Source organism: Pongo abelii, chromosome 4 (genome assembly GCF_028885655.2).
Source record: "Pongo abelii isolate AG06213 chromosome 4, NHGRI_mPonAbe1-v2.0_pri, whole genome shotgun sequence".
Taxonomy (NCBI): Eukaryota; Metazoa; Chordata; class Mammalia; order Primates; family Hominidae; genus Pongo; species Pongo abelii.
Window position 1 is genome coordinate 26,117,298 of NC_071989.2, and position 25,855 is coordinate 26,143,152.

Below are 25,855 nucleotides of genomic sequence, written 5' to 3' on the forward strand. Positions count from 1 at the left end.
CATGGTCAGATATCACCCAGGGGATGGTGGAAGGTGAAAGGCCAATCAGGTATCAAGAGTGATTGAGGGTGAAGAGTTCTTGCAACATTTTTGCTAAAACTGAATTTTATAAGGAATCACACAGATGAGCCTAAGAGAAGATTTAGGAACCTAACTAAAGAAGTTTGGTCAAGCAAAGAATCTTTGTTAATACAAATTTTCTTACCTTATTTGTGGGGATTTACTATACAATGAATACCATTAATAACTTTAAGAATTTCTTTGAAAGATTTTGCTTTAATTTTCTTTAAATATTTCTTATTAATCATCATAAAATTAATTATCAGAAAGATTAACACAAAAACAAAATTAAATCTAACTTATAATAGGAACAATGCAGGTTCAGCTTTTATATTACTTATTTAAAAAGTCAATAGACCTAAATTAATTGATGAATAAAAATACATATATACACAAACCTCAATTATGGATACAATGTACAAATTTTAAAATTTACTAAAATGTAAATACACATACAACACAGAGAAAAAAAATTCCATATAACATCAAATAGAAAATCACAAAGCTAGATATATAGAAATTCACATAAAATGTTAAAAAATTTTCAAACCAAATGTATTTGCCTTTCCAAGCAATATAAATAAAATAGACACAAATTTAGAAAGAAAAAAATCTTTGAGGTTAGCTAAATAATATAACTTAGATGCTTCTAAGAGAAGGTCTTTCAGAATAGTTCAAATTAGAAAGAATGAACCTAGGCACTAAAGAGGTATTACGTTATACAATTTATGCACTAAAAAATGGAAATATAAGCATTATTTCAGGAACTGTAAGGAGATATATACAAAAATCATTTCTTAGTCAATTGTACCTGTTTTTGTGAACTCATGGCAAATCAAGTAGTTAAAATATAAACACATATGTAAATATTAAATATTATGAATAATAAAATTGATCTAATTTTTTAAAAATTAAACTCTACCTCAATAAGAAACACATTTTACTTTTGATATATATGAAATGTTGCATTTACTAGGCTGCAAATTCAAACAAAATTCAGTAAATGTTGAAATAAAAATAATCATCATTTTCACATAGGAGAAAATAGCAAGTAAGAAATAATATGTATTTCATAACAATATCAATAAAAATATAGCATCTAGGAATAAAATTGGTAAAACTGTACAAATGCCATGTGAAACATTTAAATTTTTCCTCTAAGCCATTTAAAAAACCTAAATAATCAGCATAATGTTCTTGGTTGGGAAAATACAGTATTAAAAAGAACAATACCACAGGACAGTTCTCCAGGTGATCTTGGACCCACCCAGTTTCCCCCTTGTTCTTGCTTGTAGTTCTCAAGAATAACTAGAATGTACTGGGAATGCACTATTCTGACATAGAAAGAAACTGCCTGAAACACCTCGGGACTTGTTTCTGTCCCTCCTAGGGAATGTAAAATCTTGAGTTAGTTAAAGTCTGTATGTAAGAAACAGCCACTGAAGGATCAGAGATTAAGAGGGTGTCTTTGAAGGGAGTGGTGAGCCTATTAACACGTGCAACTGAAGGAAAGAGGAGGGTGTATTGCACTATTAAGATTGGATTAGACTACATGCGACAGAAAGACTAAACTAATAGTGGTTTAAAGATGAAAAAAGTACAGGAAGCCCTTTGTATCCATGGTTTCTTCATTGGTGGATTCAACCAACTGCTGATTTAAAATATTAGAAAAAAATGGATTGTGACTGCACTGAACATATACAGTTTTTTTTTTGTCATCATTACTTAAACAATTCAATATAGCAACTATTTACATAGCATTTACATTGCATTTAGGTATTATAAGTCATTTAGAGATTAAAGGGTACAGGAGGATATGCACAAGTTATAGGCAAATACAACACCATTTTATATAAGGAAATAGAGCATCTGCAGATTTTGGTATCTGCAGGTGGCTCCTGTGATCAAACTCCCATGGATACTGAGGGATAACGCTATAGTTTCTAAATGCAAGCATCTCAAACTACTATGGCACCAGCATGACTAGCAGAACCCCAAGCTTTACCTATGCTTTTGTTCTACCATCCCCAACACAGAAATTCCATTTAGAACTTTTCATTATAGGTGGCTATATTGGATCCGTATTTCACAACTGAATGTGTGGTAGCTGGAAAGAGAAAAGAGAAAATGAATAGCATACTTACACTCTTTTGGAAAATTTCCCAAAGTTGCACAATTAATTTTACATTTCATCAAGCAAAAATATAGCCACATCTAGATACATGTACAGAGTCTAAGGCAATAGCTTCTTTAGTCTGCAGTGCCATGTACCAGCAAACAATTATAGATTCTATCACTGGTGAATGGGAGACGGGATATTCAGGTACAACAAAAAATAACGTCCCAAGGGGATAGACATTATACTTGTGAACAAAGGCAGGTGTGTAGGCTAAAAAACTTCTACTTATATATAGCATGGATTTTGTTATGGCCTGAATTTTGTCCCAATAAAATTCATATATTGAGAGTTTCACTCACAGAAGAAAAACTACATGAGGACCCAGTGAGAATGTGGCCATCTACAAGCCAAGGAAAGAAGCCTCAGAAAAAAATAATAATAATATAAAATAACCCTGCCCACACCTTGGTATTGAACTTCTTAGCCTCTTTAACTGTGAGAAAATAAATTTTTGTTGTTTAAGCTATTTGGTCTTTGTTATTTTGAAATGGTAGCCTTAGCAATTTAATGCAGATGTTTCTGGGATCTGTTTGAGAAAGTATAAGTATCAAAAGCCTACAGAGTGGACTAATGCTGGGGAATTATACAGCTGTTATATAGCTGTTTCTTGATGTGCCAACCAAATTCAGATCATTCAATGAAACAGTTATAAGTTCGATTATTTTGACTCAGAAACATTTTAGACAAATAGATGAATGTAATGTCAGAATAGTGATACAAATTAAGACAAAAAAGATAAGCTGGAAAATATTGATGATACTAACAACAAAAGTCCTTAATATAAAAACAGAAATTTGTATTAAAAAATTATTTCAATGCACAAAGTATGTGAACAAACAATTCACAGAAAAAAATAATAAATAATATCAATTGTCAACAAATATATGTAGTAATGTTTTTAAAAACCCAATTTTTCCATGCATATATTTGGAAAATATTTTAAAGTTATCTTTTATAAAAGAAAATTTCAAGTTTTTTCTGTTTGTTTGCTTGTTTGTTTGTTTTTGAGACAGAGTCTCTCTCTGTCACCCAGGCTAGGGTGCAGTGGTGCAATCTTGGCTCACTGCAACTCTGCCTCCTGGATTCAAGCGATTCTCATGCCTCAGCTTACAGAGTAGCTTGGACTCCAGGGCACATCACCACACCCGGCTAATTTTTTGTGGAGATGGGGTTTTACCATGTTGGCCAGGCTGGTCTCAAACTCCTGACCTCAGGTGATCCGCCTGCCTCAGCCTCCCAAAGTGTTTGAATTACAGGCATGAGCCACCGCACCCAGCCAAAAACTTAAAAGTTTTAATTAGTACATGGAGAAAAGGCACTGTTGAGTATTCTATGGGCCAACAAATTAATGAAAACTATGTAGGGATTTGGCAATCTCTAAATTGTCTTTACTTTAAAATACTGGCAAAGGTAAATGGATAAAAATATTTTTTATTTTTAAACACTTTCAACCTAAAAATTTTGAAAACCTTAAATGTTGGTTAAATGGAAATCTATTAGCTCCTTTGACCTTGTTAATATGAATCAAACAGCTCTATATATGTTGCTGTGTGAAGATCTGCAAGGAATACTATGTTGAATATAAAATTGCATCAGATAGTGAATAATACCATCCACTTAGTATAAACAAAATCTCTAGATATCTTTTACTTATTTTAATGGCTGTGTATGAAATGAAAATAACTATATGATATTATACTTAGAAAAAAACTCCTAAATTTGGAGCAGATGATACAGAAAAATCAAAAGATAACAGCACTGTAAGGAAGAGACTGCAAATAGTAAATTTATCCTTTACCGAATTATTTTACTTCTACAACTTACACATTTGGAAATCTCTTAACATAAATGATTATAAAATGTCCTTAAATGTTATATGGATATATGAAAGGTATTTTGTATTTTGCTTTTACAAAGATTTAAAAAAGAGTATCACCTTATAAATGTTACTTTTGTTTTGCAATTACCCATACAGAGTCATAAATATCACTTGCAATCACCTTGATATTATTTACAATAATCAAATTATTATCTTCATTGCCTTTTCACGTACATTGTGTCTGGACCTTCTCTGTTCTCTGGATTTACATGCAAAAACTGAAAATATTTTATTTTAAAAAATATATATTTTTCTGTCATTACATTTTATAGAGAAGAGTTCTAAAAATAAAACAAATAAATGCAAAAGAAGTAACCTATATAGTTATCTATAGAAATTGTAACCTACTATGGGATGGCCAAGGCTTGTGTCCTAATTAATTTAAATGTTTTAACAATAAAAAACAGTTTTTAAATATTTGAATATTAACGCTATTTTCTTGTGGTCTAATATTAATAACAATGCAGACTGAATAGAATTAATTGGTAATTAACTTTTTATTTTGTTAAATGTAGGCAATTGAAGGACTTTCAAAGTAGAATGAGAAGAAAGAGTAAGACATAGGTTTTTGCTTTCTGCTAGAGATTTCCACTGTATCTTTTTCGTGTCTCATGTACTTCAGTTAACCTTCTATAAATTCTTCTCTGGACTGGGTTGGGCCACACCCAATGCTTTTCCTAGGTAGCTCTGTTGCTTTTTCAAATATATAATCCACATTTTTTACAGGAAGAAATTTAAGACTCCACGGTCGTGAAGTTTGATCACAGTATTGGAAGGGTTCTTAAAGGAAATACAATATGAGCAGACAGGTGACAGAAATCAGATAAAATTGGCTGCAAAATGTCTCCATACCACCAAAAGTTTACAGTTTTTCCAGTTAGAGCATAGGCAGAACTTCCGCCTTCTATCAAAGTCACGCCTAGATTGTGTATCCTCCGAGTGTGGATCCCTGAGACACATAGAATTATAATTTACAACTCCATCAATCGGTATCAGGAAAATTGGTCAGGATGAAATATTTCTAAAGCTTTACGATTTCATGCCAAATAAAAAGTTTTTCTCAATCTGTCTGTAGAATCTTCTAGAAGTTATCTGCTATAAAATTAATTAAGTGGATGTGACTCCCCCTTCATGCGGTAAAATTATTTGAGAACTTTCAAGAAACATTGTGACTTGGAACTATTTTGTGATCACTCCTATATTATTTGGGACTTTCCAGCCCAAGAATGTTGTATTCCACCTTTAGCCTAAAACTGGTGTTAGAGTGTCTGCATTGCTGACTAAATGAATATGTAATGCTCATCCTCCGGATTCCTAGTGATATTAAAGTATTCCTACAAGTTAAAGATTATTTTTCACATATGTAATTATCAAAGTCCCTTTGTCAAAATTGGTTCACCTGCTTGAGAATTTGAGACATAGGGAATAAAAATCAAATGTGATTTTTAAGTCAAATAAATATTTTACAAAACAAAAACTAGAATATTTTATTATATTCATTATATAAGCTCTACAAAGTGGCAAATATTAAAAGTTGTTTGTTTTTCTATAGGAAGAAAAAAAACGTAAAACCAGGAAAAGGTAAGATTACTTCCATGATAATTCAAAAGGCCCTAAATTTTAATAGCATTTGATTTTATGTGTCATAAGCGAAAACAGAAGACAAGAAAAAGAAAGATAACCTCTATCTCCCTAATAAATCTGGGAAAAAGTCTAAAGTGTAGTAGCTTACTTAGGGAATAAAAGCTGGCTTGTTCTACTTTGTTTGCCAAGAAGAAAAATAAAAGCAGAGAAGATTATGTAGCAGAAAGTATACTGTCTTTCTGACTACAAGTCAGATGGCACTTCCAGAATCCAGAAATCTCCCAGTAAGTAGTCTCTAATGAGAGTTAAAAGAAGTGCTTTGGGAATGTTTTAGTTGATGTTAAAGCCTCTGTCATTTGCATTATAGCACTGGTAATTTTCCTAATCTGAAAAGAAACTATTGTAACTACAAAAATTAAAGAATTTTATTTCCTTTAGATAATCTTAAAAAAAACTTAAACATTCATATGACATGTATCTTTATAATATTTATATAATATTCCACTATAGAAAAACAAGATTAGACGATACTCTGTCAAATATTGACTTATTCTATGGTTATTGGAATTTGTTATATTTTTGTTATTCTCTTTAAAAATGACTCTTTAAAAATGGTCCTTTAAAATTATTATTTAATAAATGAGTACTAATGTGACCCTTTCCCTATTATAGATGATACTGTTGTATTTTAAATTGTTGCTGGCTCTTTTTTCTTCAACCATCAATCACTTACAAATAAATTACTATATCCAGACACTTCTAAAATATTTTCTCCTTAATTTAGTATAAACATACTGTTATACAGCATCACTCTGTTTATCCCAGTTGCAAACACTAAGGTGTTTTTTAAAAAAAAATCTTTAAATATGACAAGTTAAAATCAGAATGACTCCTTATTTAACAATTTTATGTCACAGATTTGTGATGTTATGCTAAAATGATGAAAAGTTCAGAAATGTAGGTATTATTAATCAAGAAAATAAACTGATATTGCATAGACAACATACCTAAGATGTTCAAAACAGCTTCAAAAATGGTTTGTTTGCTTACAATGTCTGCAAATATAGTTTATAGAGTAAATTCAAGACCTATGGAAACAATTTAAATATGAGTTGAAAGTTTCATAACATTATAGGGTTTCAAAACAAAAAAAAACCCCACTAAATAAGTGTATCCATCCTCAAGAAATATGTTAGTAGGATATTATTTGCTTAGCTATATTCCCCAAAATATGTCCAGCCTAATTTTAAATGACTGAAGCAATGAGACTTCCTTTAAATATCCCGGGACACTGTCCCATGGTCCAATTCTAAATACTGTTAGGAATTTTGTTATATACGTGTGAATCCTCAGGACATTTTTACGCCTTGTGTCAGCAAATTGCTGTTCACAGACAACTTGATTTAAAAAAAAAGTGCCCTGATATAGAATCAGATGATTGAATATTCATACTGTATTTTGCATAATATTTGTCAGTTATTACCATTCTGAATATTATGTACTTATTTCCATGACTCATCTTCCTATATTATGATTTTACATAGTTTGTAAATAGAGTTACTGTGAACCGTGTCATAATGACTGAAAATGGAAGGTGTGGAAGTTAAATGCAATCAAGCAAGACAGATTAATTTTAAAAACTTGCACCCTCAGATGGTTTTCAAAGATGATGAGCTTTTTTTTTTATTGTTTCTGTGATGTGACTGCTAATTGTTATAATAACAGATTTGACATTCCTCAACAAATGATTTCAGGAAATTGTCAGTGTACGTGAGACCAAATGTTTATCTGCATGTGCTTCGTGGACCCCACCCACACATCTAAATAGACACAATATACACAAGCACACAAATATGTTTGTATATCCACATATTGTGTATGTCTATATATCTATATCTTTACCTATTTTCTATTTCAGCAACTAAAGTCATACAAATAGATTAAAATCCCTCCGAAACTATTGTAGGATTGTGAGGGAAAAAAAGTGAGGGACTAGGAAAATGTATGGATGCAATGCTATTTAAAGGAAGAAAAGATAAGAAGAATCTGTAAGGAAATCAAAATGAATGGGCCAGAGAGGTAACAGGGAACATAGGAGCGAGGTATGATGAATACCAAATGGAAGTTTGCCTGGTGCTAGAAAGTATGTAGATTTCCAGTGAATGAATCTGGGCTTGAAGCTTCATGGGCTGTGTGGTATTTCTAAATGTCTCTAAGCCTCATTTTTACCTCTTGCAAAAAAAAAGAAAAAAGGCATAGATAACTACATCACTGATTTGTATTGTGAACTAATATGATATTTAAATATTAAAGCCATAACTGACGGCTTTGAAATTTAAAGCCATCATTGATATAATTTGGTTGTATATCTCATTAGTAATATTATTATATTTATGTAAGAAATGTCAATTTGCCGTGATCCAAGTGAAGAATAAGTGACTGTGAGAAACTAGAATAATGTATTTGGCTAAATCTAGAAGAAAGGAGTTTCTAGTTATATAAGATTCTTCCATGTACACCGTGTGTGGTACATCATGCTTCCTGTAGAATTTTTCACTCCTTTGGAATTCAGCTCAACAATAGAACCAAGTAAGACAGTGACATGTACAAGGAAAGAATGACCTAATTATGCTAAATCTTACTCAGAACATTTCACCAGTTTACATTTTGTGGATAGCATCTTTGAAATTATTTCTAAATAGTCATAGTTTATTCACTAATTTTTTTTGCTTTCCATATATACAAATTTGAGAATGACATTAATGCTAGTCAAAGAATCATCTCATCCACTAGATCACTTTGTAAGTATGCTTGCTTTTATTCTGTCTTCTTATCATTATTATTTTGTCATTGTATGTCCATAAAGGTAAACTATTTAGCTGGATCAGCTCTGACCTTTGAGGTGAAAAGGGTAGGGTGGGGTGGGTAGTAAGTTCAACTAATACATTATTCACTTATTTGGTTAAAAAAATATGAGATCTATTAACATTTCTGTTATTATGTGCATTGAGTTTTTCTTGTATATGATTACTTTAGAATAAAATTTCATGGTGTTTATTTACATAAAACCCTGAAAGGTCAAGTTTTTTTGAGACCTTGTCAGTTATAGCCCAGAAACACATTGTTATTTGCATTTTTTCATAATGTTAAATGTCAATATGTCTGTAGGCAGACAGCCAGTTCCCTCCCATTGTAATATTAAAAAAAGAATGGAATTAAAAATGCACCCTCAGATTAGTGAACCAGTAAAGGAAGTGCCTGTTGTTCCTTTTAGTGATAAGGTACATAAACATGGACTCAGAAGGCCAAAGATTTGCTACCACTGGGTTGTGTTACTATACAGAGGGAAGAGTGATGAGTTAAGACAAATTACACATAGTTAATAAGATAATGATTTACATTCTAAATCTAGTTTTGTGATTAAAATAAGCACTTCTATGTAATATGAAGAGCTGGCAGGTGTTCTATGGGCTAAAAAAGTTGTCAAACTTAAGATGACTGACTAGAGGTATCTGGCATTCACATCCTCCACAATTAAGAACCAAAATAGTGAGTAGATAATCAAACTTACTATAATGAATCTAAGGGATAACAATGTAATTCAAGAGAGGAATGACAGGAAATACCTAAGCCAAGGAAGGGGAGGTAAGCAAGACAGCCTGTTTGTCCTGGGTTGGCTTGGAGCACGAGTTATTCTCCAATGTGCAAAAACGGTAAGTGAGAGGTCCTGAGTGGTCCCCATCCCCACCACAGACTCCTGCAATCTTAGCCATGGGAAAGTCTCTAGACTCTCTTGGGCCCTGACACTAACTAGGGTACTGCCTAGAGACAACACAAAAGCATTATTCCAAAGAGGGAGCTCACAATGGGCCTCACACTCTTCCAAAACCTAAGGAGCTGCAGTATTTTGAGGCCCTAGCCTGATAGGGATCAGGCTGCATCCTGCCCTGGAGCCCCACGGCTCGTGCATCTCCACATCTCTGGAGCCCCACTATCTCTTAGGCACAGCTGCTGCCACTGTTGGCTCTACCATCAGGCCCCAAAGCACAAGCCATTAGCAGTGACCCGCTGTTGTCAGCAACAAGGCCACAGTGCATTTGTACACTCTCTGATGCAGGCTGCTCCTGCCTACCACTGCCACTGCAGTTTCCAACTGAGCACTGCATGGAGCTCTGGGCGGCTCCCTTCCTCTGCCCACCATGGCCAGTGCCCATATACACAACCCAGGGGCCTGAGGACATTCTTGCCCTGCCCTGCACTGTTCCACCAGCTCAGGAGAACACAGTCCAAGGGCCATGGGATTGCTTTGCCCTGTTCACCACTGTTGGCATCTAGGAACACCTCCTGGGGGCCTAAGAATGGGCGCACCTAGCCTGCTGCTACCAGCACAGCTGGCCTCTACCTACACACACTACCTGCAGTCCTGGCGACTAGTCCATCTGGCCCATCACAGCCACCACCACCACCAGCACAAACCTCTTAGGAGCCAGAAGTTGTCCTTCCACTACTGTTGCCATCGCCCATAACATACCAGCTACCAGGGGCTTGAGAATCCGCCCACCCTCCTTACACACCACTGCCATTACCAGCACCTAAGCAATCTACCTGAAGGCCCAATAATCAGCGTGTCTGGACATTTGTGTCAGCATATGCCACCCTAAGAAACAAAGACAGACATGCTCAGCCTCTGCCACTACTGGAGCCCAAGGACTGGCCCATTTGGAGCTCCCTTCCCAGCCAAACTTCACCACAGCCTCCACTAACAATCACACACTAAGACGCTGAAGAAATCAGACACGACTGACTTTGTTTACAGCCAAAACAATAAATGAATAAATAAATAGACTACACTAATATACTCAACCAGAATCAAAGCCCAAGTGCCCTATCCAACCAGAACCACAGATACATCTTCAAGAAAAAGTCCTCTGCTACGAGGGCAAGTCCCCAAAATCAGAAGAAACAACTGTTACACCACATGTACAGATATCAGTGTGGGAACATAAGAAATATATTAAAAAGCAAGGAAATGAGAACCTCTCCAAAGGAACACAATAATTCTCCAGCGGCCAATTTCACCGAAAAATAAATGAATAAAACTCCAGCATAAAAACAGACACATAGACCAATGCAACAGGATAGATAGAGAACCTAGAAATAAATTCACATATTTAGACCCAGCTGATTTTCAAAAGAAGCACCTAGAACATACATTGGGGAAAGGATATCCTCTTCAATAAATGGCAGTGGGGAAGCAGAATATTCATATGCAGAAGAAAGAAACTGGGCCATTATCTCTTACCACGTACAAAATCAACCCAAAATGGATTAAAGACTAAATTTTAAGATCTCAGACTATAAAACTACTAGTAGAAAACGTAGGCAAAAATTCTTCAGAACATTGGGCTAGGCAAAGACGTCAAAAGTATTAGCAACAAAAACAAAAAACAGACAAATGGAACCATATTAAGCTAAAAAGCTACTGCAGAGTGAAGGAAACAATCAACAAAGAAAAGAGACAACTCACAAAATGGAAGAAAATATTTGCAAATTATTCATTAGGCAGCGGATTAATATGCAGAATATATAAGGAACTCAAACAAGTCCAGTAAAACAAACAAACAAAAATTCCCTGAAAAAATGAACAAAGACTATGGATAGACACTCCTCAAAAGAAGACATACAAATGGCTAAGAGGTACATGAAAAATGCTCAACATTATTAATCATCATGGAAATGCCAATTAAAACCACAATGAGATATTATCTTTCTCCAGTTAGAAAGACTGTTATTAAAAAGACAAAAAACTGGCCTGGCGCAGTGGCTCACATGTGTAATTCCAGCACTCTGTGAGGCCGAAGTGAGTGGGTGGATTACCTGAGGTCAGGAGTTCAAGACCAGTCTGGCCAACATGGTGAAACCCCATCTCCACTAAAAATACAAAAATACAAAAATTAGCTGGGCATGGTGTTGGGCGCCTGTAATCCCAGCTACTCAGGAAGCTGAGGCAGAAGAATCACTTGAACCTGGGAGGCAGAGGTTGCCATGGGCTGAGATGGTCCCACTGCACTCCAGCCTGGGCGACAGAGCAAGACTCCCTCTCAAAAACAAACAAACAAACAAACAAACAAAAAACTATAAATCCTGGGGAGGATGTGGAGAAAAGGGAACTCATACATTGTAGTAATTCAAATTCGTACAGGCACTATGAAAAACAGTATGAAGATTTCTCAGGAAACGGAAAATAGAGCTACCATAGGATTCACCAGTCACACTACTGGGCATTTATCCAAAATAAAGGGAATAGGTACACCAAAGAGATACCTGCAACTTTTTGTTTATTGTAGCACTACCTACAACAGCAAGGATAGGGAATCAACATAAATGTCCATCAAAGGATGCAAGAATAATACCATATCATGTCATTTGTAGCAACATAAATGGAACTGGAGGAAATTACATTAAGTGAAATAAGCCAGACATAACAACACAAATATCGTATGTTCTCACTCATGTGAGAGCTAAAGTTGATTTCATGGAGGCAGATATTGTAATGATAGATATCAGAGGCTATTAAGGGCATGTATATGGGGGAGGGTGATTGAAAAGAGGTTGATCAATGGGTACAAACCTACAGTTAGATAGAAAAAATAAATTGTGAGGTTGGATAACAGAGTAGTATGACTATAATTAACAGCAAGGTATTGTATATTTGAAAATAGCTAGATGAGAGGGTTTGAAATGATCTCAACACATAGAGATGATAAATACTGGAGATGATGAATACCTTAAATACCCTGACTTGGTCATTACACTTTCTATGCACATAACCAAATATCACATGTACCCTATAAATATGTACAAATATTATGTATCAATAAAAAATGTTGTCAAGCTTAACTATCTCTACTACTTGGATTCGCTATTAATTATTCCATTTTTTGTGTCTCGTATTTTACCATCCACAGAGTAGCATATATTTCCAATTTAATTTCATCATTTACTGATATATAGGTATCATTATTGGATTCTTTACATTAATTCATTTTTAGACAGAATCATATTGAAAACAAAATCAATAATAATACATTTCAAGTTCACATTTTATTGCTGTACATATTGAAAGTATAGAGGATCACAAATATTTATTTATGCAAGCACTGTGGATGTGTTGCCAATGAGACCTATTTAGACTGCAAGCATCTTTTATTTTGACCAGATGTGTCAAACAAATAGTATTTTTAAATCTCTTTAGATGTAGTGATCGGTTTCTAGTTTGCCAAAATCCCCAACATTCTCTTATGTCTACTGACTATTCCGCTTAAATAAATACATTCTTTTATTGTAGGCATTTGAGTTGAACAACCTCATTTTTTTCCCGTCAAACATGGAGACATAGCTATTGTACATATGCAATCAGATTAAAGGTACTATACATTAAGTGACAAAAAATGTTTATGTGTTTAGGGAAAATTAACTATGGAAACATTTAATTAGCTATTTGAATAAGAAACTTTAAATCTAGTTTCAAAATTGATGTGTCTTTTGGAAAACTGGTAACAACTATAACAAAATTCCCACAAGTAATCTAGATTTTCAGCAGATTATTAATATTATTTATATATTTTAAATCTATATAACTGATGTGGTTATACATTTAAAGACAACATATAAAAACACAAGTTTTATGATATTGCTTAAAAATGGGCACATCGTCAATGAACTTCTTTGGAAATCAGAACCAATTGCTGCCAAGTGAATTTTAACTTGTCAACTTGGTAAGGGGCTAGTATTTTTACTAATAGTATAATCCTTCAGAATTATTAATATACTTATTGAAACATAAAGATAAACTAATAATGCTGAATTTTAATTATAGGCCATGGTTCTTTTCTTAGTCACCTTGGGTAAACTGGGAGAAATAAAGGGAAAGATAAAAATAACATAAGAAAAAGTAAAACAGCAACTAGTGAGCCAATTTTATGATACTCCTGGAGTTAGTCCCAATGGAATCTATTGAAGAAACAGAAAAAATGCTTACAAAATTATTATGCTTATGTATTTGTATATACAATTTTCTTGTTCCGTTAAAATTAATTTTGGAAACAATAAAATGTTCTTTTCTCTTCACTGTCCTATTTGCCACTATAAATAATATTGACATAAACTTTTGTTTTCAAAAACAAGAATATGATGGACATAAAAATCATTATTTTTAGAAAGTCTGAAACAAAGCCAACATTTCTCCTAAATCTTGCATCAAACATATTAACAGTAGTATTTAAATGTTTTATTCTTCTATATAAGTGAGTGTGCATGTTTATATTAACCAAGGACATTATGAAATGGCTAGTAATGAATATTTTGATTTATAAATAAAGGCCTGAGGAGGGAAAAACTGATATAGATACATATCTCTTACTCCTGTATTAGCTTGCCAGGTCTGCCATGACAAAGTAGCACAGACTAGATGGCTTAAGCAACAGAAATTTATTTTCTCACAATTCTGGGAACAAAAATTTCAAGATAATGTTGTTTGTTTCTTCTGGGGACTCTCTTCCGGTCTTACAGATGACCACCTGCTCACTGTGTCTTCACAAGGTCTTGCTTCTGTGTATGTCTGCATCCTAATCTCTTCTCCTCATAAGGACACAAATCATATTGAATTAGATCCCATTCTCATAACCTCATATCAACTTAACCACCTCTTTAAAGATATTATCTCCAAATACAGTGACATTCTGATGAGCTGGGTGTTAGGTCTTCAACATATAATATCTGAGGGGATGCAATTTAGCCATAACAACCCCTTTTCCTAAATCATGAGATAAATACATACAAGAAAATAGAATAATTATTTTATAAAACTTGGCCAAAATCACATGTAAAAAGCAGGGCACACACTGTATACATTCATTATAGTACCTCAGTGCTTTGTAGGTGTCCCATGTTTGTGTGTCCACACACGCATATACACAACAATCAGACAAACCCAGACAAATTCACAACTTACTGTGACCTCTTACAAAATGTTTTCTGAAGGAAAAAAAAGGTTATTGTAAAGCTAAAATCTAATAGCATGTATAACAGTCTGGTCTTAGAGCTGATACCATTTTTAGGGGTCCTAATATATAAAATGTACTTTCCTTTCTTTCAGTTTTAAAACATTTATTTTTCTTTATTTAAGCCCTATTATTATCATAAAAAGTAAAAAAAAAATCACTTTCCAAATATAATTGCATTTTCTTTTGTTTACATAGAAATAGGAAAAAAATGCAAAATTTATGTTATTCCTGAACCCAGTACGTTTTCAAATTAATAATTTCAGATAAGCTTGCTTTGTAAATTAGGAAAAAGGTCACTAAATTAAGACATGAGCATAGAGAGTATATTTGTATGTGTATGTATTCTCTAAGTATATATGTGTGCATGTTTATTAGATATGTGAATGTATATATAGATTTTGTGTTTACATATGCACACATCTGTATAAGCATGGAGGTGTGTATATATGCTTACAAAATAATTATGGTTAAGTGTTTGTATATAGAATCTTCTTGTTCCATTAAAATTAATTTTGGATACAAGTATGATGTTCTTTTCTGTTTGCTCTCCTATTTGCCTTTATAAATATTATTGACATAAAGTTTTGTTTTAAAACATAAGAATATGATAGACATTAAAATAATCATTTTTATTTTATATATATAATGTATATACACACATACATATCTATATATTTTTACGGGAAATATGTATTTTATTTACATATATCTTATAGGAGATTATATATATATCTTACAGGAGATATATATATAATAAATATATTTATATATATATATTAGCAAGAAAGATATTAGCTCCTAATTAAATATCAAATATCAGTGCTTAACTGGTATTACATAGTTTTCCGGGATGTGTGAATAAAATTCAGTAAGGTTAAATGACACACTTATGTAAGCACTTTAAGTTGTTGGACGTATTCTCAAGAAGAAAAGAAGAGTGAACTTAGTAGAGAGCTCTGCACATGATAAAAGTATTTGGTAAATGCTTGTTAAGTGCAAAGATCTTTGAGAGCTACTGTGATGCTGGTAGCCAGTTTCCCAGGAACGTACCCTCTCTAATTAGCTACACAAAGCCTGCTCTATTCTTTCTCCTGGCAGGGGTCAGCCCTTTGGTTAGGAGGGAAAAAGGGCACACAGTAGGAAACAACTTAAGCAGAATACAGACAAGAGGAAAAAAGAAGCCAAATAAACCAAACCAAGAATCTAATTTATCTTATGCCACGCAAGTCCCCTCCAGATTTAAAAGGGCAACCGCTCCCAGGCACACAGAGTTGAGGGGAAAGGATTAACATTTGGGTGAGGTGAGACAACTGGAAGAAGCCTGGAAATACGTTTCCTGTTGTGGACTCCTGGACTCCTTAGATTCAGGTAATGTATTAAACCAACATGTCCATGTCACTATTCTTTGACTGACTTGATGAAACTAACTAAGCTGTGGGTCTAGCAATGAAGCCTAAGAATCTCTGGAAGAGGTGGGGGATGGAAACATCCTGAGGCTTCCAAAATTATATTTAACCATGTTGCAATGCGAATCAGAGTAGTTTGCCTTAGTCTTGACTAAAAACTTATCAGTAATCATCAGCCACTGTTTTCGTAAAACTGAAAGGTCATTTGCTGCTGTTATTCAGGAGGTAAAAAATAATTACTTTATCTTTCAACAGTAGATGGTACTCTCAGTAGATTGTCACAGGGAATTGCCAAGATATGGATCAGTTTAGGAGTTGGTGTCAGGGAATTAAGATGAGATACGGAGCCAAGTAACAACAGCAGCAAGTGTAAATACAGAGAAAAACATGCACAGGATATGTAGAGTAATTTGTGAAACTGGATGTACGAAGAGATGCATTATCTGATAGAATCGTATTGTCCTTACAAATTTGAACACACGCAGAACTTTAATCCAATGTTAGGTATTTTAAGTGTATAATTTTAATTCAAATTAGTTGCAGACTATCTTCTTACTATTTATATTTTTTAGATGACAATGGTCAAATGGTATTACTATACCAGGCAGATGAAGATATAATCTTGGATAGATTATCTATTCATGTGGCTTTCACAGTAAAGAACAATGTTTGGGAAAATAACAGAATAAAGGAAGACCATGAAGAATTTAAAGTGATAAAATAATGAGATAAATAACCTGGGGTTATCAGTTGACAGCAGAATGTGGGTTTTAACCTCTGTTTTATTTTAGCTTGATATTATTATTATTAAAATGACATTATGTGTACATATATATAGATATATGTATATATATCATATATATGGAGACGTATATATCCATGTAGAATGAAACTATCCATGTGGTTTCATTCTACACTATAGTATACATATATACACTATATATACACATATATATATCCATACACTATGTATGTAGTGTGTGTATATATATAATATATATACATATACACATACTATATATATATACACACATACTATATATACATATATACTGTCTATATATATACATGTAGAATGAAACTACACCCCTATATGGATATATGGGTTGTCTCTTCTAGAGAAATGTTGAGTTCTAGAAGATAAAGCAAATGTATAAAACTTTATAAAAATTGGAGATTTACAGTCAAGAACCAAGTCACAGGCAATATATAGAGAGATAGTGCCTCAGAATTTTCCAGAATTCATAACTATATATATTTTCCAGAATTCACAATGTATATATTGTCTCTCTATATTGAAAACAGTTTGGAGGTTCCTCAAACCTAGAAATAGGGCTACCATGTGATCCAGCAATTCCACTGCTAGGTGTATACCTAATAGAAAGGAAAACAGTATGTCAAGGGGATATCTGCACTCCCATGTTTGTTGCAGCTGTATTCACAATAACCAAGATTTAGAGTCAATCTAAGTTTCCATCAACAGACAAATAGATAATGAGGTACCTATATATAATGGAATACCATTCAGCCATAAAAAAATGAGATCCTGTCATTTGCAACAATATGAATGGAACTGGAGGTCATTGTATTAAGTGAAATAAGTCAGGCATAGAAAGATAAATTTCTCATTCTCACTCATTTGTGTGAGCTAAATAATTAAACAACTGGACTCATGGAGATAGAGAATAGAATGGTGGTTATCAGAGGCCAAGAAGGGTGGTGGGCTGGGGGCAAGTAGAAATGATTAATGGGTACAAAAATATGGTTAACTAGAATGAATTAGATCTAGTACTTGATAGCTCAACAAAGTGAATACAGTCAATAATTTACTGTACATTGAAAAATAACTAAAAGACCATAATTGGAATGTTTATAACACAAAAAATGATAAATGCTTGAGGTGATGGATACCTCATTTACCCTGATATGATTATTAGGCATCATATGGCTCTATCAAAATATTGCATTTATCCTCTAAATATTTACACCTATGTATCCATAAAATGTTTTAAAATTAAAAAAAATAAATTTGGCTATTTTTATTTTTATTTATTTATTTATTTTTATTTGTAGATTTTATTTTAATCTTTTTTTGTGTTTTTTGTTTGTTTGTTTGTTTGTTTGTTTGTTTTTGGCAAATCCTGTTCCCTGGCTATAGTTGCAAACTGGCATTTAAAAAATTTAACCCCAAGAAACATTATTTTATTCTTGTTCTTACTCGTGGTGCCTTGTTTTCTTGAGTGTTCAATTATTAATTGTATGTTGGTAATGCACTTAGTAGAACAAAATTATTATAACAAATTTTGGCACTAAGCTAAAAATGACTTCTTTCAGATGGTTGGTAGATTCTGTTAGACACATGTAGGCGCTACCAGCTGTGCTCACCCTCATCCAACTTTATGACTCTCACAACTTATATCCAAAAAATGAATTCTTAATAGATCATAGATCTAAGTATAAAATTTAAAGTTACAAAATTTATAGAAAGAAAGGCAAAGAAATACCTTTGCCTTGGATTTGGTGATAAGTTTTTAGATAAAACATCAAAAGTATAGCCCATTAAAAAACAAGAAATTGCACATATTAAAGGTTTTCTTAAGACAAGTGATGTACAAACTATGAATGGAACAAAAATAAATTACAACATTTCTGATTAAGGACTTGTTTCCTGAATACATAAAGAACCTTAAAAGTCCCGTTCAAAAATGGACAAAAGATATGTACAGATACTTCAGCAAAAATGGTAGATGGATGACAAATATGAATACAAAATAACTCTCAACATCATTTCTCCTTAAGGGGATGTAAATATGAACAACAATGATATGTTATTGCACACCATTACAATAAATAAAATCTAAAATAGACTGACACTGTGAAATGCAGGCAAGAACAGGAAACACCAAGAACTATTACCCATTACTAGTGGGCATGAAAAATTTCAGTCACTTTGGAAGGCTGGCATCTCACCACAAAGTCTGTATTTCTCCTAGGTATTTAGTCAAGTTTCCTAAAAACTTATTTTCACAAAAAAACCTGTATGTGTATATTTTTAAAAGCTTTATTTATTCATAACCACAAAAACATGAAGGTAAATATAGATATGTCTGAATACTTTGGTTAGTATACATACATGTATTTCCCGACTCTCTGTGTTGAGAGATGAATCAGATATTCCAGTAGAAAGAAAGTATACCTTTCACCCATATTTTGGTTTCTAAATACCATTCTCAAAGAATATCAGGAATTCTTAGAGACATGGATAATTGTAGGGCTAAAGCAAGGAAAATACAACATGAATTTGGAGCATCTTGTAGTACCAGAAGTAACAGACTCCAAAAACAAAAAGATTAGTTTTATATGTCTTTAGTCTCAAGCAATGAGTATTCTGACACCGCATATTTTAGGCTTCTCTTGGCTAATGAAAGTTTTTCAAGTTGGTACCCAATGGTCAAACTAAAAAAGAAAAAAAAAGTGACTAAGTAATGTAGTATTAGGTTATAACCCATATTAATGGGTAAATATGCATGAGTCCATACTGATAGAAATGAATTATTAAACAGATAAGTAAGTGAGAAGAAACAAATCTTCTTGATAAAATAATTCCAAATCATTTATGTAGATAATCTCTATTAACAGAAGTGGATCTTAATTCCCCTTCTCCCTTGGAGTGCTGGCTGGACTTAGTGACTTGATTCCAAAAAAAAAGTGTTAAGAAAAGGGAAAATCTAGCAAACACTTCCTTATTCAGGTTTTCAGGGTTATCGTCATTAGTGGAAGTCAAGGTGATAGCACCTACTGCTGGTATTGTGTGATAATAAGGGCATGGTATATCTACAGCATGATTCCCATGAACTATAACTCCAGTCTGAACAGGGGAAACATCAGACAGACTTAAATCAAGGAACATTGTATGAAATATCTCACTACTATGCCTCAAAACTGTCAAGGTCACCAAAAATAAGTAAAGTTGGGACAATTATCACAGCCAAGGAAAGCCTAATTATACATTGCAACTAGAAGTAATTGGTATTTTAGATGGGACATTGGAACAGAAAAAAATACACTAGTGGTAGAACTAGTAAAATATGAGTGAAGCATGGAGTTTAATTAATAATAATATACCAATTTTGTTTTTGTGGGAAAACAGACTTAGTTTTTTAGAAAAATGTACCACGAAAACGTGAGATACTACAATGGGGAATTTAGGTGGGAGGTATATAGGTAATCTATATACAAGCTTCACAATTTCGTTACATCTAAAATTGTTCCAAAACAAAAAATTATTTTAATATTTTCTGCCTAATCATTCTGCCTTTTGAACCCCTAATTTCCTTTCTATATAACAATATATTTGGTGGTGTCATTGTTGGCACAAAATTTAACATAGGTCTATTTTCAGTCAATAAACCACACTTTAAAGTGTATGCTGGTACCTTCCCATGCAAATGAAACATCTCCGGAATGGATAAAAGACAATGGAAAATAAACAGAATTAAATTAAAAGGCAATTTCTAGTACTCAATAACTAGTTATCTCAGTGTCTTAGATTCTGTAGCCCTGAAATTCACATTGGAAAACACATGTATCTGAAACACAGATGAAATGAATTTAGCATTAATAAATGCAATATAGTATATAGCCTGATTAAATTATAGATGCTGTACATCAAAGATTTTGGAACTGTAAGTGTAAAGCAATTTCAATTAAATGTAAAAATTATTTTGATTTTTGAGGAAAGGAAAAATACTAAAGTCTTAGCATTAGAAATACCCTTAGCAATATTTGAAATACCATATTTCTATGAAAAAAATTATTTTTAAATATAATATTGATCAATAACAGATATTTTATTTTGTTTTATTTTTGCTAGATAATAAACCTATTGAATAGAGACATTTATTCATGAGGCAATAATTTATCGACAGTCCTTTATATGCCATTCACTGTTATAGCCAATGAATAAATTTTCTATATCCAATATTATTCCAATACTTGACAAAATACATCTTAGAATTTTTTCTTAAGTATTTACTACAATTATGATGGGAATACCAAAGAGTTAGAGCTAATTAGTGAAGAGTATATTCTAATGGGTCCTATTTTACCATATGACCTAAGGGATCTGACAGTAGATAGATCAAAATGGATAGTTCAGATAATATAATAATTTAATCATCCATGATCCAGAGCTCAGTCTTCATAGGACACACTTCCTAAAAGTTCCTAGTTCTTTGCTGCAAGAGTCTGAATCTTCCACCAACGTCTTAGGAATCTTCAATGTGACTCTTCTATTAAAGACTGCAAAAAAACTGATCACAGATTTATTATATTCACCTTTAGCTCCATTTAGTTTCTCAGGTCGGAGTTGATTTATTTCCATTGAAATATTGATTAACATAAATACCACCTGTGATTTTGGCTGCCCTTGACCACAATCCTTGTAGAATAAGGTTCCCTAGTTGCCATGATGACTTTGATGACCTTTAAACCTGGTTCCTCCGCTCTAGATTTCTATAACCCCTTTTGCTGTATTGACACGAGACATACCGTTTTTAAGAGAGCATCTCCTACCATTAACTCAGGTCTGCAGAGGAGAGCTAGCATAGACTTACTCAGCCATGCACATGCCCCCATCACCAAATTGATAGCAGGAAAGAGATCTTGATGCAGACCCCAAGAGAGGGTTCTTGAATCCTGCACAGCAAAGAATTCAACACAACTTGTATGGTGAGAAGAGATAATTTATTGAAACTTTCTCCATTACACAGTAGAGCATTCTCAGAAAGAAAGCAGAAGACCACACTGTCTTTGTTTTTCCTGTTTTTTTTTTTTTAAAGTATATATATATATAGGGGTCTTGTCTTTGTAAAGAGTAAACTAAGCTGCACCTATGCGCAGGTGAGCTAACAGCATGAAAAAGTGTATTATTCTATTGATTTAAAGAAAACTGCCCTTGACATTTTAGTGTATAAGTAAATCAAAGGACAACTATAATTATCTTGAAAGCATATATTTTTATGTATACTGGGACATCTGTACTTTCTGTTATTGTAGGAGTTTGTGCTTGCAAGCATCACCTAGATGCTTTCTTAGCTGTAAACATCTTAGGACCGTGGGTTGTGACTGGCAAGTATGTGCCTTGCTAGCTTTAAGATGGAGTTGATTTAAAATTGGTGTCACTCTGGCTCTCTTAGGCTCCTACTTCCCTAATATCCTCCCCTCTACTTATGAGCGAGCCCTTAATCTTAAGGGGAGATACAGGGTAAAAATTGTTCTTCTGTAACTTCTTTCTGCAGAAAGTGGACGATGATCTTTGGGTCACGATTCTCTTATAAGGGTTTGCAGTTAGCCTCTAGGGAGCCAAGGAAAGTCCTTGTTATCATGCTTTCCTGATGATTCTAAGGACATAGGCCTTGACTGGTATTGGAGGAATAAAAAATATCTGGATGCCGGATCTAAGGGGTATAAAGGCAGGATGTCTCTATTTCCTGGGTCAGAAGATAGGATGGGTTGGAAGCCTTGTGCCACCATCATCTTTATGTGGAATTGTAATCTAGAAGACGCAAACTTTCCTAAGAGGTTAAACAAGCAAGGACCAAAGATTAGTAATAACAAGATAGTTATCAAAGGCCCTAGATAGGGCAAAATCTAAGTGAGAATCAAGGGAGTGCTTTTAATGGTCAACCAGTACAGTTGGGGTGGGTACCTTGGTAATATTTATGCAACCAGACAGCTTGTTAATATATTTTCTGTATATATTCTTCTATTGGACCTGGGGTGTTTATATAAGTGCCGGAGTTTTTATTGATTTTGGGGCGTACTCTCTTTTTTAAATCAGGAGCGAATCTAGTGCTAATCTATTGCCCGTTGATCTACCTGCAAAGAAATAAAAGGAAAGTTTTAACTTACCTGAAGCATCCCCCATTTTACCATTTTATGAGACAGTATGTAGAATGAAGAAGTAAAGTTTTGAAGAGTTGCTTTATGATAGACAAATTGTCCCCATGGGGACGATAAGCCAATGCCAACCTCAACCCTAGCCAATATAAGGCCAATTGTACTCTTAGCTCTCAGGTGAGTGTTGTTATATAATTGTATGTTAGAGAGATTTGCTTGTCCTACCGTACATTGACTGCTGAAGCAAACATTATTAATACACTGATAACCATGAGTTTTATGATCCCAAATAAGATACAAGTTATTTATAGGTTGACTGAATGAGTGACCATATAACCATAAGTATCTGTTGGGGATGCAAACCTGTATGAGAAGGGAGTTGTTAAGAAGACTGAGTACCTGCAGGGGAGACTAGGGATGTTACCTATCTGTTTATTTGAAAACAATAGCTTTAGGTCTTCTAGGGATTCACAAGTGTGGATTGTGATGTCTTCTTTCAGTGCCTGCAGGAATTCATAAGAAATAGATTTAATCTTGGAAAGATGTACCCAGCTAATGATTCCCTGATGTTTAACAGCAGTGGGGGTACTTAACAATACCTGATAGGGGCCCTTCCATTTTGGTTGTAATTGACCTCTTCAGGGGATCCTTCTTTCTAAGTTTTTAATGAAAGTCTCCTGTTTGAACAGAGGAGCTATGAATATTTTGGAGGTAGTCCTGACACATGCATATTGAAAAAACATGCAAGTAACATATAACTCTGTTTACATTGGAGTAGAGAGTTAACCTTTGCCTGGCATGGTCTTAGATCCTGTTTATAATTTTTTAGCTTATTGCCATAAAGGGTCTGTTCTGTCTGTCTTATGATCACTATTTTAAAGTTAATGCTGGTCATTTGTGCCTGAATTCCAAGGGGAGAAATGTATAGTGAGGCGTGTCTGACCCCCTGTTTCCCCTCATGGCCTGAAATAGTTTTTCAGTTTTTTTGTTTTTGTTTTTGTTTTCATTTGGCCAAGAGTGGGTGTCTATTGTGTTGGGAGAGTGGCTTAGGATTTTATTTATTTTTATATTCTCCTTTTTTTGTCAAGGTATGACAGAGGCAGTATTGATAGCCAAGCTTTCATTTTGTCCCATATGGATGCCAGGGGGGTGTGCTACTGGCCCCAGGTACATTATGTCCCTCAATGCTCCATCATGTCCCTCCATGGTCCACCATGTCCTTATGGCCAAGGGATTCAAGTCAAAAGACTCATATCCACTTAATTCTTCTAGGCCAGATGGTAATGGAGGAATTAGGCAGGCACTCATTAAACTTAAACCCTTTTAAGACACATAAAAGCCAAAAATCAAAGGCCAAGAGGCAAGGTTACAAAATTGACTTATCAATACATTCCATGCATTGAGCTATTGTATTCTTGGCTTGTAGTAACTAGCTATGTAAAACACACACATTTTCTTCAGCTGTTTAGGCATCTGTGTGCCCATCCTTGATTTGGAGAGTCTGAACTAATTTTATTCTCCAAAACCAACCCTTACAATCTCATGTGATAGTCCCTGAGCTGGAGGGGATGAATATTTAAATTTCTGGGGGGAAAAGTAAGCATAAGGAATTAGCAATGTTTCCAACAAAAGATCATAATCTCTGCCTGGTTCTGAGAATGAAAGAAAGTGAAGCCCATTGGTAGCCAAACATTCATTTAGTATTAAGGCAGAAAATAAATTGTATATTTCAGAAAAAGGCAAAATTATTAAATGAATCTTATTTGTTTTTAATACAGGCCTGATCCTGTGTCTCATGAAAGCAGTTTACTTTGATTTTCATCTTTGCCCAGGTCTAAAGACAAGGCTTTGGTCAATTTGAGTTTGGTGTTACATATTGGCAGGAGTCAGTGCTTTATTTAGATGAGATTTGTGTACGCTGGAGTCAAAGCCCTGTAACGTAACAGCATAAGGATTAGTTAATATCACTTGATAAGAACCTTTATTAAGGTCTACAGTGAGCTCTTTAACTGACTTTCTTCCAGTATATGTAATTATCACACTGAAGATAGTGATACTGGAGTTCATAGTCTGACTAGAAGGTGTAAAAATAGTCTACAACTCTGTAGTGATTATTTTTTATAGCTTTAATATGCACCAGCAGTAAGACTGTGAGAGACTTCATTTATGATTTTTATTTTAATGACATTTGTTAAAGCTGTTAAAAAGCCTCAAAATATTTGATCAAAATAGAATCAAGCTCATTGTAAAACCATAGCTACTCATTTAACCAAAGTGATAATTAAAAAGACTTTAAAGGCAATGCAAAAGGCTACATGGATATAAAAACCTTAACTGTTTTAAATCTTAGTTTTTAGCAACTAAAAACCTCATAAAGACAGTATAGTAATTTTAGAATCTTGTTTCTTAAGCCAGTTATCAAAAAAGGGAAAAAAAAATCTGTCCACTATGTGACTGTTTCTCCTTATGAGATGCCCATTTAGATGACCCGGAAGTCAAACCAGATGAAAAAAAGTGCTTGAATTTAATCCAACACAGGAAGAGTGTATTCAAGTTTATGAATATAGCAGAGGGATACATGACTCAGACAAAGCTTAAGTTTCCTGATTACACTGAAAATTTAGACATATCAAGAAAAGCCAAGAATATACAACTAAGTTATGCTAGAGGAAAACATTGCTTTCTAGATCTCCGAGATAAAACATTCTAGCATCAAGGCATAACAACAGTTAGAACTGAAGGAAAGAAGAAAAGTTACAGGAGTTGACAAAACTTTATCATG

The 25,855-nt window shown here is 33.7% G+C and overlaps 2 long non-coding RNA genes across 5 annotated transcripts in view; one reads left to right on the forward strand and one right to left on the reverse strand.

Annotated features, from left to right (window-relative positions):
- The first annotated feature begins 15,892 nt into the window (after positions 1 to 15,892).
- LOC129059354 (uncharacterized) overlaps positions 15,893 to 25,855 on the forward strand; it is a 29,139-nt gene continuing 19,176 nt past the window's right edge. For both annotated transcript variants that reach the window (XR_008525177.1, XR_008525176.1), the window contains exon 1: positions 15,893 to 16,135. This is a non-coding gene — a long non-coding RNA (uncharacterized LOC129059354). The remainder of the gene's footprint in view (positions 16,136 to 25,855) is intronic.
- The window catches only part of LOC129059353 (uncharacterized), a 67,197-nt gene continuing 66,095 nt past the window's right edge, over positions 24,754 to 25,855 (reverse strand). For all 3 annotated transcript variants that reach the window (XR_008525174.2, XR_008525175.2, XR_008525173.2), the window contains one exon: positions 24,754 to 25,005. This is a non-coding gene — a long non-coding RNA (uncharacterized LOC129059353). The remainder of the gene's footprint in view (positions 25,006 to 25,855) is intronic.